This window comes from Lactuca serriola, chromosome 3, assembly GCF_051521515.1.
Source record: "Lactuca serriola cultivar US96UC23 chromosome 3, Lser_US96UC23_V15, whole genome shotgun sequence".
Classification (NCBI taxonomy): domain Eukaryota; kingdom Viridiplantae; phylum Streptophyta; class Magnoliopsida; order Asterales; family Asteraceae; genus Lactuca; species Lactuca serriola.
Window position 1 is genome coordinate 239,947,350 of NC_136410.1, and position 14,453 is coordinate 239,961,802.

The 14,453-nt window shown below is 41.4% G+C and overlaps 1 pseudogene; it reads right to left on the reverse strand.

The window, feature by feature from the left end:
- Nucleotides 1-644: 644 nt before the first annotated feature.
- Nucleotides 645-14,240, reverse strand: LOC145096113 (ATP-dependent 6-phosphofructokinase 7-like; annotated as a pseudogene).
- Nucleotides 14,241-14,453: the final 213 nt, after the last annotated feature.

Here is a 14,453-nt window from a genome sequence, read left to right on the forward strand (position 1 = left end):
TTTTCAATTAGACTCCGTAGCTTTTTTTCTTGTAGCAAACTGTTTAGCTACAGAATTGTAATTTCGTAGCAATTTTGCTATGATACTTTCTACGACATATATTCGTTGCAATTTGAGTTCCATAGCATTTTCGTCGCAAATTCCGTAGCAATTTTCCATAGCAAATTTTGTAGCAATTTTTTCCGTAACCAATTCCATAGCAATGTTTCCGTAGCATATTCTATATTGTTTTTTTCGTAGCCAATACCGTAGCAATTTTTCCATAGCCAATTCCGTAACAATTATCCATAGTAAATTCCGTAGTAATTTTTGCGTAGTAAATTTCGTAACAATTTTTTCATAGCAAATTTCGTAGCAATTGTTTTGTAGCTAATTCCGTAGCCAATTCCGTAGAAATTTTTCCATAACAAATTTCATAGCAATGGTTTTGTACCATTAATTTATAAAATTCGGTATTTGAATTCGACTATTTATATCAATTTCTAGAAATACAATTAATATAAAACCAAAAGTAGTATTTCTATAGAAACTAAAATAAATATCCAACATATCGAAATGCTAGAAATTATACATAAATTGTTATTTGATATATAATATTCTATCATTCATTAAAAAAAGTTTCGAGCTGTCACAAAACTTAAGTATCACAAGCCAATGTCATCTAAAACCTTGTTCTCGTAGGCATCCTTGTTGGTGGCTCTTCACCTCTCAGCCACAAATTCTTGTCCTGCACCTTCTGCTACATCAATTACCATATGCCCGTTTTCTTTTATTCTTTTCTCTATATATTCAAAAAGACCACCATGCCCTTCAAGATAGAAAGGTGACCCAACCACTCAGGGATTAAACAATAATCAACATCTAGGCTTGCAAGAGCGACATACATTGCAATAAAAATAAGTCCTGCATAAATATTTTCAAATTTAAACCACAAACACTAACTTTTATTTAATCTTGTTTTACAAAACTTACCACTATTACGTCCCATTAGCTTAACAGGTCCAATACAATTCTTGTTGCTCTCTTCCTCAGCATCTGTTGCGTTAATTGAGCGTCGAGTCTCCTCAACAACAGTATCAAATCCAAATGATTTATCAATAATCTATAAAAACAAGATCAAAGTAATGGATTTTATTTTAATCATATGATACAAAGGACTAAAATCGACAATACTTCAATATAAAGTACCGGAATGTCATAATCGATAGTTTTTGCTATCCCGATAACCGCAACTTTAAAACCCCGTCTTCTAATGTAACGCCCTATTCTAAAATATTCCATTATGGACTTCGGAGGCCAAGGCCAGGGGCGTTTTAGTTCTTTTTTAAAATTAGAGGTATTATTCGAGAAGTTTTCAGGCCGGGGTGTGTTGTTATAAGCATAGGGCTTCTCGCCACCTTTCTGTGGATATAAAGTTCATCAGAAACGGATCTAGAATGAAGGAGTTATGACACTTTGAAGATTTGGCATGAACGGACCTTATAGCGAAAAGTTTGCATGGAAGGCCATGCATGAGTGTTAAGTGCACGCGTGTTTAGCTGAGTACGCCCAGCGCAAAGGGGCAAAACATCGCGGGTCCTATAGGCGTACGAGAGTTACGCCCAGCGTACGCTAACAGCTTAAAAACCCTAATTATTGGACAAGCACTATATAAAGGACATTATAGCTCCAACCCTAACCCCCAAATCAGCCTCCCCAACCTCAGAAGGAACCCTAGAATGACCCAACCTTCATATTGTGAGATCTTGATCTTGGAAGGCTTATCATGGTGGTTTTAGCTTGGAAAGAGAAGAGGAAGATTAGCAAGGAAGAACCTTAGAGGCCAGTGCTTATAGATCTGAGACAACACCATCCTCTGGAACACCTGGAAGGTAAAAAGCTCATAACTTTGTCTATGGATGCTTAGATCTAGCATGGGTAGTTATGGTAGTTTTTGGTCCAAAGGTGAAAGCTTTATAGCTTGAATCCGATTTGCAGGTCAAGGGTTGCCACCCTTGGTGCTAAATGACTCCCTATAACAGAAAGTTGATATCTTGAAAGTCCAAATGAGTTCATGCATGAGTTAAGACCTTCTTTCATGGAATTAGAACATGGGTTTTGGAGTTGGGACTTATGTAAGTCATGGAAGCCATAAAGTAAGCAACTTTATGGATTAGGGCATGGAATAAGACCTAGATCTAAGTTTATGGCTCTTCAGTCGGAGTATTAAGCACTTAATGGAAAGTGTCTTAACAGAATGAGTACGCCGAGCGTAATTGCAGGTACGCCCCGCGTACTCTCTAGTAGGCCAGTACGCTAAGCGTACATTAGAATACGCCTCGCGTAACGCAATCAATTGGGCTTATTGCATTTTGGGCCTCGGTGTGGGCTGAGTTGAGACTTAGGATCCTTGGGCCTTATTGGGCCATCAGAATTCAGTTGCTAAGGACAAGGGATTTAGCATTGGCTTGAGTAAGGTCCAATAAAGGGTTTTGGGCCCAATATAGCAAATTGGGCCAAAAGTGAGCTTGGAAAGCCTATCTTGTTATTGGGCCTCCAGAAGTTAGATTATGCGCCAAGGTTATAGTGGGGCCCATATGAGGAGATAGGCCCAATTCAGAAAATTAGGCCATTAGTGGGCCTGTAGTGGGGCCGTTGTTGGACTTAGAAGGAACTGAGGGTTTTGGGCCATGCTGTGACCCATGCTATAGTAGGGGTGAAATGGTCCTTTTACCCATAAGAAAATCCCTGTTCTGATTTAGTGTTTTAATTCCTCTGATAGTCGGGGAGCAGCCGGAGCAGCAGTCCGGGATTTCTCATCCAGGAGTTCAGCAGTCAGCATCACGAGGTGAGTTTCCTTTTAGTAGGAACAGGTCTACGGCCACAATGCCGACCCATTTAGTTAGCAGTAGTTCCGGACTTCGGTCCGATGCAGTAGTTCAGTATGCTTGGTGTCTCTGTGATTCAAGCATGTTTATGTGTTATGTGTTCCGAACTTCAGTCCGATGCAGTATGCAGTATATGTGTTTATGCTAGTTGATATGTGTTTATGTTATGCTATGATCAGTTAGTTCCGGACTTCGGTCCGATGCGGGGGACAAGGTCCCAGTTTGTCCGGGCTTCGGCCCGATGCAGTTTTCAGGCTTCGGTCCGATGCAGGGGACAAGGTCCCAGTTAGTCCGGGTTTCGGCCCGATGTAGTTTCCGGACTTCGGTCCGATGCAGTGGGCAAGGCCCAGTTAGTCCGGGCATCGGCCCGATGCAGTTTCCGGACTTCGGTCCGATGCAGGGGGCAAGGCCTAGTTAGTCCGAGCTTCGGCCTGATGCGGTTTCCGGACTTTGGTCTGATGTAGGGGGCAAGGCCCCAGTATGTGCTTTATATGTTATTATATGGTATGTGGTAGATTGGGGCAGCTCACTAAGCTTCGTGCTTACAGTTTTTAGTTTTGGTTTCAGGTACTCAGTTTTTAAAAGAGGATCTCGGGAAGATTGCAGTGCACACACCATAGCTAGTCAGCCTGGGATGTTTTACTCTGATAATAAGTTTATGTTTGAATTAATACTACGAAATTATGTATGAATTATGATACAATTTTATAAATATGGTTTTAGTAAAGTTTTTAAATAAAATTTTTGGGTCGTATTTTTGGGATGTTTCAAGTTGGTATTAGAGCCTTGGTTTGAGGGATTCGAGTACACTTTCAGGTATGTCTGAACTCAAACTAAGGAAACGGTAAAATCTTTCAAAGAAAAACTTTTTCGAAAAGAATTTTTGAGAAAAGAAAAGAGTTTTAGAAAAAGCGAGAAGAAATTTTAGAAAGAAAATGACTTTAAAAAGAGAAAAAGGGTATGGTGCATGCAATCAGCCGAGCTCAAGTAAGTACTCCCAAATTACCCATACAAGTTTATGTTATCAGTTTCAGTTTCAGTAGAACAGCATGCTAGTATAGGGCTAAGGATCTAGGAGGATGCCTTATATGCCTGCTTTATGTGTTTCAGCTTTATAAGAATTGCATGCTAGTATGGAGTAGACAACAGTAGGATAGCCTATTTAGGTTATGTCTGATAGTATGAGCTTAGCATTGTATGCTAATACAGTTTCTCGTTATGAGGATAGAATTGCTAGAGTAGCTTCCTGTGTCCGAATGCTGCTTGCTTTGTGCTTTGTGGGACTCTGAGTGATGGGAGTTAGCCATTAGGTGAATATGTCACATCACATGTGATCAGGGTTGAATAATCTCAGAGTGTTGGATTTGGCCCTGCTGCGCAGCTCTTGTTTGAGTCTAACCGTTGTAGGGACGAGTCTTTTACTTAAAGGATTATCTGAGCCGCGTCATATGTAATGGTATTCAGGTAATGGATAATTGGCATTACAAGAAGGCCTTCAGCAGCTGAGGACTGGTTGGGTTGAGTCAACGATTTCCCTAGGGCAAGCCTAGGATGAGAGTAGTAGAGATCAGAAGCAGTAGAGTGACTTGGTGGAGTTGAGGTAACTCTTGAGGAAAGTACAGATAGATGTGGAAGGTAGTATGGGCCCGTACTACTGAAAGCAGAGGATCCGTACTCGATTCAAGAATGGTCGAGGCAAACCCAGGAAACTGGTAGAGTATGTGAAAGATCTCCCAACAGCGGTGTGTATATTGATCAGTAATGTGTTATGTTTTCAGCATGGTGACGTTGCGTGAGATATCAGTTAGCAGTTCAGGTACCGGAGAGGGATCTAGCTCGGGCTCTGGAGCCAGACAGTTTGATGATCAGATGTGACAACCCGATATTTCAACTCTTTGTAATGACCAAAATGGGTCAAGTATTGTAACCACTTCTGAGTAATAAAATTTACTTTCATAATAAAATGTACAAATACTTCTATTTAATTTCCTTCTATGTTTAAATATCTTTGAACCATGATCGTACGTGAAAAGAACGCCCAAATCCGACTTCATATAGCGAAGTTATGATTTTTCCAAGTTCGGCTTAGCAACAGACAACTAAAAACTCGAATCGGAGATCGAGCGACTTTTGGCCGGAATGACCTAAACGAGAATCGAAGGTCTCGACAATGGTATTCCAACGGTAAAAAGTCTGGCAAAAACCGACATCAGATAAAGAAGTTATGAATTTTCAAAGAAATTCCTTAAACACGATGGGTTTATAATAATTAATAAAAAAATAATTTCGGAATTTGCCGACGGAGTCTAAACGAAAGTTGTAGAGCGTAATCTCACCTACGCGTGGATATAAAGACCATCGAAAACGGAGTTCGTATGAAGAAGATATGAATTTTTGAAGTTTATTAAATAAATTAATTATTTATTTAAATCAAAATTCGGACATTATCCGAAGGGGAGTCAGCGTCCTCATCCGAGGTACGCGCTGCGTACCCCTGTACGCCCTGCGTAACCGAGAGGATTGGCCTCTGATCGTCCACATCGCCCTATCCGAAGAATCCAACCCGTCCGACCCGTCCGAAGCGCCGACCCGTCCGACCCGCTGTCCCGTCCGACCCGCCGTCCCATCCGACCCGCGTACCCAGCAACCCGTCCCATCCGAAGCCGAGGCAGTCGAGGCTTCGGTCATGCATGACGTACTCGTACGCGCTGCGTACGAGTGTACGCCCCGCGTACCGAGGCAGACCAGCCTTACTATAAATAGGATGCGAGGGCTTCTAAGAAAAGGGCTCATTTCTCTCCTCTCTCTCACAATCTTGCCTCGATTTCCGTGCCCGTTAAAACCCGAAGCTCTGGTCTTTTTGCTCAAGTCCCGAGGGTCGATTTTACTCCCGAGATTCCCGAGAATCCCGAGAAAAATCCGTTTTCCGAGACGAAACTCTACCCGGTTTTCCATCTCGCTTTCTTCAATCAAGTGAGTTCATACCCCTTAATTTACCTTTTAAATGTTCTATAAATTCTTTTATATGCTTTCAAGGGGGGATACAAGTTAGATACTTATTGTTATTGCTTCGATCACATGTGATTGCATTAATCACATGTGATTAATAACTAGGGAAACCAGTGATTTTATCACTGTTCAAACTGTCTATCAACTGTTTTACTCCAAAATGTTTTCCAAAACCATTTACTTTTCAAATTTATACTACAAATGTGATTTAATTAAACATTCCTTATACTTAAACTGTTTTAATCAAATCTATGCCTTCAAATTGTTTTATAGATTGACATCAAGTCGATCTTTTTTAAAAATAATACTTATGTTTCAAATGTCTTATAAATACTTATTTATGCTTTTATATTATAAATTGCATGCCCGTATATGTATAGATGTATAAATAATGTTTAAAGGGCATAGGAAGGCCATCTACCCTATTTCCTTTTTCTCGATTTGGATGTGGTCTGGTGGGATTTCGGGTGACCATCCGAAAGTCGTTTCCATATTACTTATATATCATATATACATGTATAGACATAAAAGTACTTCCATATTCATACTTATCAGTACATCAATAGTTAGTTACCATCGGGGTAACACAAGTACATATACAGCTATACTAGAAACAAGTACATATACAGATATACTAGAAACAACTACATATACAGCTATACTAGAAACAAGTACATATACAGATATACTAGAAACAAGTGCATATACAGCTATACTAGAAACATGTACATATACAGTTATACTAGAAACATGAACATATACAACTATACAAGAACGAGAAACATTACATATACATGAATACGTTAACAATTGTGATCCGCTGTATCGGAGCATGCCTTAAATGTCATGGCCCGAGTTGTAGCCAGAATTCTCTTGGAGGGAGAGCGTGAGTTTGCGTATAGATCTATACTGGATTGACTATCCTACACCTTGCTGCTAGCTACAGCCGGACCTGCAGGTCTGCGGGTGCCAAACGTCATTTTTTTTTATTTACGACCATTCATTATGTCGTTGTTACCAGTCGATAGCATGGTGCAATTTATCACATTATACCTTAATATAAATCCGGTTTAAGGTAGTAGTATTTAGTACAATAGTAGTCTTATTATACAAAGCTACAGTACTACAATGATTTACCCATTACATATTTTAGTGATAACCTCACTTAAGCATTAATGTACAAACTATATTTTTAACAAATGATAGTTATACTTGGGAAATTACACACTTTTACAACAGACAAGTTTACAAAACAGTTTAGCCTTGATAGAAGGTTACTTTTATAGAAAATATAGGATTTTCTGAGAGATTCAAACTTTTACAAACACTTTCAAACATTTACTTACATTTTCACAAACTTATACATTGAGACAGGTTCAAACGTTTTTACAAGAAACATTGACACTAAAATACTTATGAACTCACCAGCTTAATGCTGATAAACTCTTTCAAAATAACTTGTATTCTCAGGTCATCAGTAGACAGGTACCGAGGCCAGCTTTTGAGAAGATGGAGTGCATTCAAGACCCATCATATTATTATTTTGATTTACGTTTTATTTTTGGTGTCTAACACTGTACAGAACACGCTTGTATTAAAATTATATATTTAATGCAATGTATGATGTTGGTTGCTTATTTACATTTACTGTGTTATGATTACTTTACATGACGTCCTCCGCCCCAGAACGTTTTCGCCGTTCTTGGTTTTGGGGTGTGACATCAGATGAGGGATTTCATTTCCGCGGAGATTATGTGAAACATCATTGATCAGACTCCAGTGATTTTCTGCTCGGTTAGAGAGGCCATCATGGAGCTTATGGACAGTCATCTTGAGGCCTTTAGGGTCGGGATAGTTTCAGGACAGATTAGGGCTCGTCTAGAGCCTGATGCTTATGGAGTTCAGGGATACATTAGGGAGGGAGTTCCCATTTTTAGCTCTTACCATCAGGGAACAGGTGTGTGTGGGGCAATCTGTCTCCAGGGGGGACCTCTGCATGATTGGATAATCAGGGAGGTTTCGCGAGCCACTCGCGAGGAGTTGCCCGGCATGGTCATGAGGACCACTGGTAGGTTGACCGCGAAGCTTCAAGATCAGATAATGGTTGTTCATATGATGGATGGGGTTGACGGGGTAACGCAGGAACGAGAGACGAGCAGGGAGTCGGAAAGGAAGAGGAAGACGGATGAGACTCAGGTATCCCCGGGTTCGGTCAAGAGACCCAAGGGGTCGGATTTGAGATCGAGGGACTACCAAAGCCACAGTCGATGCGGGGAGTGTGTAGGACGCACATGGGTGCATGCAGGAGTGATAGTGGTGATTCAGTCTGCTTCAGGTGCGGTCGGATGGGTCATTTCAGTAGAGATTTTACCACTACCATCGTCCAGGGACTTGACCCGATATGTTTCCATTGTAGTCAGAGGGGCCACAAGAAGGCCCACTGTCCGAGTATGTATGCAGCAGGGCAGGTGATAGCTCCTGTCCCTGTGACTTCGAGAACCACCAGCGGTGGTCGGGGTCGGGCAAGGGCGCCTACGGCTCGGAGCAGAGTGTACCGGTTGATTTCAGCAAGATTTCAAGCAACGTCGAATGCTGGAGGTATGTATCTTTTACCTTCCTATCAATTATTATTCATGATTTTATTGTTATATTACCGCAGTGATATTAATAAGCATATGTATTGGGTTATTATATTACCTGCTTGAGATTGAGTTATATGCCAATTACATACCTTGGAATTAGAGTGGTAAATTGGAGGTCATCCCCCCTAGATCAGGTTGTTTCAGATGCAGTAGTTGTAGCAAGTGTGTGGAAGAATCAATAATGCCTCACTACTTTCGAAAGGTGTCATGTGGGATTGATCAGTTATATCCTCAGTAGTGACGATTTAAATCTCCTAGTGAAGTAGCTAGCGGATAGTAGGAAAGTGAGTTGGGAATGTTTACCCTGAACGCAAGTCCTCGGGATGCAATCACCCAAGCAAATTCAGTGAAGGATTGAAGAGTGCTAAGTTAGTTATCAGGAATGGTTCGGATCTGGTAAGGGTTAGTTGGAGCGCCAACAGAGGTAATCGTGGGCGGGCAGCGGATCGCCCCTTTTCATGGAAGGAAGGTTGGGGAATCCTTTCGACCAGTGAGCAGTAAGGAGTTAGCCGGATCCAAGTGGGGGAGAACCCTCCGAGTATACAAGGGTAAGAGTACGTAGATCCAGAATGAGTACACGGCCTCTGAGAAGAAAAGATAGTAGCAGCAATTGATGGATTGAGGAGTTCAGGATTGGGAGTTTGAGGAACTTCCCAACAGTTAGTTCATGTATTCGAGATGGTTAGTAGCTGGTTGGGAATCCAGGTTGGAGGACCGCCTGTAGGGCTCTAATGAGTCGGAATAAGGATCTTGAGAACAGTTAGCAAGAGATGCTTCCGTGTTAGTAGTCAGTAGCAGAGACAGCATGCAGAGCATGGTAGAGCGGCAGGAAAGCCAAACATTTTTTCAGCAGCAGTCAGATAGTAGTAAAGTGTTTTATGTCTGCGGGGGTAGCCGTAGCATTCACTAGCAGTCAGATAGTAGTAGAGTGTTGTAAGTCTGCGGGGGGTAGCCGTAGCATTCACTAGCAGTCAGATAGTAGTAGAGTGTTGTAAGTCTGCGGGGGTAGCTGTAGCATTCACTAGCAGTCAGATAGTAGTAGAGTGTTGTAAGTCTGCGGGGGTAGCCGTAGCATTCACTAGCAGTCAGATAGTAGTAGAGTGTTGTAAGTCTGCGGGGGTAGCCATAGCATTCACTAGCAGTAGATAGTAGTAAAGTGTTGTAAGTCTGCGGGGGTAGCCGTAGCATTCACTAGTAGTCAGATAGTAGTAGAGTGTTGTAAGTCTGCGGGGGTAGCCGTAGCATTCACTAGCAGTCAGATAGTATTAGGGAGTTGTAAGTTTGCGAATGTAGCCAGAGCATTCGTCAAGTTAGTAGTCAGCATGAGCGCATTGTTTGGACGCGGGGGAAGCAGTAGTACCCACCAGTTCGGGTGCAGCAATGAGGATACGGGAATCCACGGGTTGGATTTCGGATTTCCCAAATGGTTCAATTATGGTTAAGTCGGCGATTTGTCAGTGGATCGTCACCACAGTTATGAGATCAGGCAAGCAGTGGACCGCTTGGGTTCGTGTATGTTATGAGCTACCGTTAGTCTGGGAGCCATCATTTTAGTCTTGGATTTGATGATGTCAGGATTCGACGTGGACCCAGTCGGTTGGATCGGGAGGTTGTTAGAGCCACAGTGTCAGGATAACTAGTGGAAACTAGTTCCAGAGAAAGATTTCGTTCAGAAGTCGTGGGAGCGACAAAGTGAGGAGTCCTTGGACTCCACAGTTGAGTTGGAACTCGGGGTTGCAGATAACCGACAGCTGATTGGAGACCAGGAAGGTCTTGAGATATTTTGGGAAGCAGCCATATAGCAGTTCAGTGTTTCAAGCGGTTCAGCGTTTCAGCGTTTCAGTCAGTTTAGTGTTTCAGTCAGTTCAGCGTTTCAGTCAGTTCAGCGTTTCAGGCAGTTCAGTGTTTCAAGCAGTTCAATGTTCCAGGCAGTTCATTGTTTCAGGCAGTTCAGTGTTTCAGGCAGTTCAGTGTGTCAAATAGTTCAATGTTCCAGGCAGTTCAGTGTTTCAAGCATTTCAGTGTTCCAAGCAGTTCAGTGTTTCAGACAGTTCAGTGTTGCAGGCAGTTCAGTGTTTCGGTTAGTTGCATTGTAATGGCCAGTGTTAATTTTGTGTTGGGTTGCAAGTGCAGGCAGATTCGTTGGACCAGGGTGGTCTCAGTGCATCCGGTAGTCGGGTGAGGGGCAACAGGATTTTCAGTTAGTGGTAGTAATGACAAAGAAGGTGGATAGCTATAGGAGGTAGCCTTTAGAAGGCCAGAGAACGTACGGAGAAAAAGGGAGGGGGGGGGGGAACCCAAAGAATGTTTAGCCTAAGTACTCGTGGATTTTAACCGCAAGGATTACGCCATCCTGGCTGACCAGGCAGAAGGTCAATAGGGTTAGAGTCATCAGGCAGAGTGTTAGAGGTGGATTGCAGGTCAGTTGACCATAAGTGAACTTCGAGGATGAAGTTTAGTTTAAGTGGGGGAGAGTTGTAACGCCCTATTCTAAAATATTCCTAATTCTTGGACAAGCACTATATAAAGGACATTATAGCTCCAACCCTAGCCCCCATATCATCCTCCCCAACCTCAGAAGGAACCCTAGAATGACCCAACCTTCATATTGTGAGATCTTGATCTTGGAAGGCTTATCTTGGTGGTTTTAGCTTGGAAAAGAGAAGAGGAAGATTAGCAAGGAAGAACCTTGGATGCCAGGGCTTATAGATCTGAGACAACACCATCCTCTGGAACACCTGGAAGGTAAAAAGCTCATAAATTTGTCTATGGATGCTTAGATCTAGTATGGGTAGTTCTGGTAGTTTTTAGTCCAAAGGTGAAAGGTTTATAGCTTGAATCCGATTTGCAGGTCAAGGGTTGCTACCCTTGGTGCTAATTGACTCCCTATAACAAAAAGTTATTATCTTGAAAGTCCAAATGAGTTCATGCATGACTTAAGACCTTCTTTCATGGAATTAGAACATGGGTTTTGGAGTTGGGACTTATGTAAGTCATGGAATCCATAAAGTAAGCAACTTGATGGATTAGGGAATGGAATAAGACCTAGATCTAAGTTTATGGCCCTTGAGTCAAAGTATTAAGCACTTAATGGAAAGTGTCTTAACAAAATGAGTACGTCGAGCGTAATTGAAAGTACGCCCCGCGTACTCTCTAGTAGGCCAATACGCTAAACGTACATTAGAATACGCCCCGCGTAATGCAGTCAATTGGGCTTATTGCATTTTGGGCCTCGGTGTGGGCTGAGTTGAGACTTAGGATCCTTGGGCCTTATTGGGCCATCAAAATTTAGTTGCTAAGGCCCAAGGATTTAACATTGGGCTTGAGTAAGGTCCAAAAAGGGGTTTTGGGCCAAATATAGCAAATTGGGCCAAAAGTGAGCTTGAAAAGCCTATCTTGTTATTGGGCCTCTAGAAGTTAGATTATGGGCCAAGGTTATGGTGGGACCCATATCAGGAGATAGGCCCAATTCAAAAAATTGGGCCATTAGTGGGCCTGTAGTAGGGTCGTTGTTGGACTTAGAAGGAACTAAGGGTTTTGGGCCATGCTGTGACCCATGTTATAGTAGGGGTAAAATGGTCCGTTTACCCATAGGAAAATCCTTGTTCTGATTTAGTGTTTTAATTCCCCTGATATTTGGGGAGCAGCCGGAGCAGCAGTCCGGGATTTCTCATCCAGGAGTTCAGCAATCAGCATCACGAGGTGAGTTTCCTTCCAGTAGGAACGGGTCTACGGCCACAATGCTGACCCATTTAGTTAGCAGTAGTTCCGGACTATGGTCCGATGCAGTAGTTCAGTATGCTTGGTGTCTTTGTGATTCAAGCATGTTTATGTGTTATGTGTTCCGGACTTCAGTCTGATGCAGTATGCAGTATATGTGTTTATGCTAGTTGATATGTGTTTATGTTATGTTATGATCAGTTAGTTCCGAACTTCGGTCCAATGCAGGGGACAAGGTCGCAGTTTGTCCGGGCTTCGGCCCGATGCAGTTTTCAGGCTTCGGTCCGATGCAGGGGACAAGGTCCCAGTTAGTCCGGGTTTCGGCCCGATGTAGTTTCCGGACTTCGGTCCGATGCAGTGGGCAAGGCCCAGTTAGTCTGGGCTTCTTCCCAATGCAGTTTCCGGACTTCGGTCCGATGCAGGGGGGCAAGACCCAGTTAGTCCGGGCTTCGGCCCGATGCAGTTTTCGGACTTCGGTCTGATGCAGGGGGAAAGGCCCCAATATGTGCTTTAGATGTTATTGTATGGTATGTGGTAGATTGGGGGAGCTCACTAAGCTTCATGCTTACAGTTTTCAGTTTGGGTTTCAGGTACTCAGTTTTCAAAAGAGGAGCTCGGGAAGATTGCAGTGCACACACCATAGCTAGTCAACCTGGGATGTTTTACTCTGATAATAAGTTTATGTTTGAATTAATACTACAAAATTATGTATGAATTATGATACAGTTTTATAAATATGGTTTTAGTAAAGTTTTTAAATAAAATTTTTGGGTCGTATTTTTGGGATGTTTCATCTAACTTCCTGTATAAATACAAAAAGTTTACACTTTCCTTCATTAAAAATAACTAATTATGTTTCAGTCTTTAATATCATAAGAAAATAAGAGAACAAACCTCATACATAGCATATGCCCCCTTTTGTGTTCCATCTCCACCTATTATATAAACCTAAAATACACAAAAACATCAAGGTTATATCATATATATGTCACAAAACTAGTAAAATTACTTGTTTTTGGTTGTTTTATAATAACCTGATTAATTCTGGGATCTTCAATGCTATTGACTATCTTTTTGTTATCATTGCCACCTCTTGATGTCCCGGTTATGGTGTCACCTTGTTTATGAATGTAATTAGCAACTTTAGGTGTTCTAATTGTTGGAGTAGTGTCTAAGCCTGTAACTATATTTGGTATGTACTTGACCCGGTTATGCATGGTCCTTTTGGGTTGTTTTCTACAAAGAAACTTGACAAGGTAATTTAAGAGAGAATTATGATTTATTTATATATTATAAAAATAATATATTAAAGGAGAAATCATATTTATTTAATTAGTATTGGTCATCAATTAATTAGGAATTAATTTGGTGGTCAAAAGAGATTAATTGAATAAAGGGGGTATAAACTGTCAAATGTATGATAGTTGAGTTTTAGGTTAAGGAAACCTAATGGGCTTAAGGGGGAACGAAATTATGATGGGTATCCATCATATTTTCGTCCAAGGGCCTTATTCTAGAAGGTTCCATGGGCTGCTTGGTGGCTAAGCTGTCCATTAGGGTTTAGAGTGAAACCCTAGTAACCTGTAAGTATAAATATGACCCCTAGGGCATGAATTCGGCTACCACTTGATTCTAAGAGATCCCTAGGCCGATTTCTAGCCTCTCTCTCCCTCTCTCATATTGCCTTCTTGCTTGTGGGGTTTGTGAACCATTAGAGGAGTTGCATTTGTGACTCTAAGCTCAAGAAAAGAAGAAAGAGAAGATCTAAGCCAACAATTGAAGAGGTAAACATCTAGATCTGATTCTATATGTTAAATTTAGTTGTTTATATGCTAGATTAGGGTTTGTAAGTCTTGGAATCAAAGCATGTTCAATAGTGAAACCTAGATCCAAGCATTAGGGTTTGCATGAGCACATAGGAATGTTTCTTATGCCTAAAATTCATCACTAATGGTATTGTATTTCTGGAGTAAAATCCTCTATATCCACCGTGCATATGAATTAAAGTAGTATAAAATTAAGATCACACTAAAAAAATATACATATAAAATTAAGATCACACTAAAAAAAATATACATTGAGATGTAATGTGATGCAAACATATTTTCTTATCAGAGTTTGGAGTTCTTGTTGACATCGTCACCTGTTATTATTATATAAAACAATCATGACAAAAATGATTAAAAGACTCCATAAATAATTCATGGTTTTTTAT